The sequence below is a fragment of the Theropithecus gelada genome, chromosome 20, assembly GCF_003255815.1.
Source record: "Theropithecus gelada isolate Dixy chromosome 20, Tgel_1.0, whole genome shotgun sequence".
Classification (NCBI taxonomy): domain Eukaryota; kingdom Metazoa; phylum Chordata; class Mammalia; order Primates; family Cercopithecidae; genus Theropithecus; species Theropithecus gelada.
Window position 1 is genome coordinate 53,026,803 of NC_037688.1, and position 3,615 is coordinate 53,030,417.

Sequence of the window (3,615 nt, forward strand, 5' to 3'; positions counted from 1 at the left end):
GCTCTGCCGCCCAGGCTGGAGTGCAGTGGCCGGATCTCAGCTCACTGCAAGCTCCGCCTCCCGGGTTCACGCCATTCTCCGGCCTCAGCCTCCCGAGTAGCTGGGACTATAGGCGCCCGCCACCTCGCCCGGCTAGTTTTTTGTATTTCTTAATAGAGACGGGGTTTCACCGTGTTAGCCAGGATGGTCTCGATCTCCTGACCTCGTGATCCGCCCGTCTCGGCCTCCCAAAGTGCTGGGATTACAGGCTTGAGCCACCGCGCCCGGCCAATTTCATCTTTTTTATGACTGCATACTATTCCATGGCATATATGTATCACATTTTCTTTATCCAGTCCACTGTTGGTGGGCACCTAGGTTGATTCTGTGTCTTTGCTATTGTGAATAGTGGTGCAATAAACACACAGTGCAGGCGTCTTCTTGGTAGAATGATTTTTTTCTTTCTTTTTCTCTCTTTTTCTTTTTCTTTTTCTTTTTTTTTTGAGGCAGGGTCTCACTCTGTCACTCAGGCTGGAGTATAGTGGCCTGATCTCTGCTCACTGAAGCCTCAAACTCCTGGGCTCAAGCAATCATCCTGCCTCAGCCTCCCGAGTAGCTGAGACTACAGGTGCGTGCGACCACTCCTGGTTAATTTTTTTTTTTAGACAGGGTTTCTTCATGTTGACCAGGCTGGTAGAATGATTTCTTTCCTGAATATGCCATGCTCTGGACTGCCTCCCAGCCTTGACACACACCTCTGCCTGGAATACATTTGCCCCCATGCTTGACCTGGCTAACTCCTCCTCATCTTTCAGGTTTCAGCTGAGACAGCTCCTCTTCTGGGAAGTGAGGTGTTAATCTTTGTTTCCTCCTGCCTCATAGGACCCTGAGTTCCCATGGCTTTCTGACCATCCCCTGTCCCCATGTCAGTTTCCCTGGATGAGGGTTGTCTGTATATTTGTCTATCTTCTCTATGAGGCTGTGAAGTCACAGCTCATTGACCTTGGTCCTGGTTGTATCCCACAATCTATAGTCGATATTCAGTCAATATTTACTGAATGACTGGGTGACTGGTACAAAAGCCTCCCCACTCTGGACAAAGCAGGGCTCAACACTGTCCATCATTTTCCTCTGAAATTGGCTTGAACTCCAGCCTCATCCTCACCTGCCTTCAGCAAGTTCTTCTGGAGGCAGGCAGGGCTGGGGTTGAGCAAGCACCGTGGGAAGAGAGCACAGGAGACAGGACTCAGCAGGCTCCTTGGCCAGAGTGTCCCCCTCCCTTCACTGCAGGCCGCCTGTGCCCAGGTCATGGACACCCTCTTGCTAAACTCACTGACTGTCACACTGCACAGCGTCTCCCTTAGTCCTGCCTCCTTTCTTATCCTGGAGAGACACGAAGGAAACCTAATGGTTGCCTTTACTTTAGAAATATTGGCCGGGTGCAGTGGCTCACGCCTGTAATCCCAGCACTTTGGGAGGCTGAGGCGGGCAGATCACTTGAGGTCAGGAGTTCGAGACCAGCCTGGCCAACATGGTGAAACCCTGTCTCCACTAAAAATACAAAAATTAGCCAGGCATGGTGGTGTGCACCTGTAATCCCCGCTACTTGGGAGGCTGAGGCTTAAACCTGGGAGGTGGAAGTTGCAGTGAGCCAAGATCATGCCACTGCATTCCAGCCTGGGCAACAGAGCGAGACTCTGTTAAAAAAAAAAAAAAAAGAAAGAAATATATTATTTTGCTGGGCACGGTCTATGGCTCACACCTGTAATCCCAGCACTTTGGGAGGCCAAGGTAGGAGGATGGCTTGAGGCCAGAAGTTTGAAACCAGCCTGGGCACCATAGTGAGACCCATCTCTACAAAAAAATAAAAAAATAAAGACAGATTAGCCAGGCGTGGTGGTGCATACCTATAGTCCCAGCTACTTGGGAGGCTAAAGTGGGAGGATCACCTGAGCTGAAGTGTTCAAAGCTGTTGGGAGCTATGATCTTGCCACTGCACTCCAGCCTGGGCAACAGAGTGAGACCCTGTCTCAAAAAAAAAGATAGAAAAAGAAAAAGAAAGAAAGAAAAGAAAAGACCAAAATTTGGCCAGGCGCAGTGGCTCATGCCTATAATCCCAGCAATTTGGGTGGCCGAGGCAAGCAGATCAGCTGAGGTCAGGAGTTTGAGACCAACCTGGCCAACATGGTGAAACCCCGTCTCTACAAAAATACAAAAAAACTAGCCGGGCATGATGGTGGGTGCCTATAATCCCAGCTACTCAGGAGGCTGATGCGGGAGAATCACTTGAACCCGGGAGGTAGAGGTTGCGGTGAGCCTTAATCGAGCAATTGCACTCCAGCCTGGGCGACAGAGCGAGATTCCGTTTCAAAACAAACAAACAAACAAACAAACAAAGACTAAAATTTATTATTTTAATGTATTCTTTGGAACAGGTAACCTATGCATGTGGCACAAAATTCCAAAGATACAAAAGGATGTACGTTGAAAAGTCTTTCCTCTTCCTGCCCTGTCTCCCCAGAGGTCACCATAGTTATATTTTCTTTTGTGTATTTATTATTATTTTTTATTATTTTTATTTTTTCACTCTCTCAGCTTGTCAAGAGACACAGTTACCATTTTCTTGTGCAGGCCTCCAGAAACAATATATGAACAACTAAGCAAATACGGCTAAACTCTTTCCCTCTCAAACGGCAGTATTCCAACCATGCTTCTCTGCACTTGCTTTTCTTTTTTGATTTCTTTTTTCTCTTTTCTTCCGAGATGGAGTCTTGCTCTGTCGCCCAGGCTGGAGTGCCGTGGCATGATCTCGGCTCACTGCAAGCTCCGCCTCCCGGGTTCACGCCATTCTCCTGCCTCAGCCTCCCGAGTAGCTGGGACTACAGGTGCCTGCTGCCATGCCCAGCTAATTTTTTGTATTTTTAGTAGAGACGGGGTTTCACCGTGTTAACCAGGATGGTCTTGATCTCCTGACCTCGTGATCCACCAGCTTCGGCCTCCCAAAGTGCTGGGATTACAGGTGTGAGCCACCACGCCCAGCCTGCACTTTGCTTTTCTAAGTTAAAATGAAACTGTGAAATGATTCTAGGGCCAGGCACAGAGGCTCACGCCTGTAATCCCAGGACTTTGGGAGGCCGAGGCGGGAGGATTGCTTCAGTCCAGGAATTTGAGACCAGCTTGGGCAAAGTAGTGAGACCTTGGAGACCTTGTATGTTTAAAAAAAAAGATGATTCTAAACAAGAGCCAAACAGCCTCTTGTGGCTGCACACTATTTCACTGTATGGAATTACATCATGACTGATTTAACTGGTCCCCTACTTCTGGGTATCTCAGTTGTTTCCAATCTTCTGGAACATGTTACATTTAAGAATCTTGGCCGGGCGCGGTGGCTCACGCCTGTAATCCCAGCACTTTGGGAGGCCGAGACGGGCGAATCACGAGGTCAGGAGATCGAGACCATCCTGGCTAACACGGTGAAACCCCGTCTCTACTAAAAAATACAAAAAACCAGCCGGGCGAGGTGGCGGGCGCCTATAGTCCCAGCTACTCGGGAGGCTGAGGCAGGAGAATGGCGTGAACCCGGGAGGCGGAGCTTGCTGTGAGCTGAGATCCGGCCACTGCACTCCAGCCTGGGTG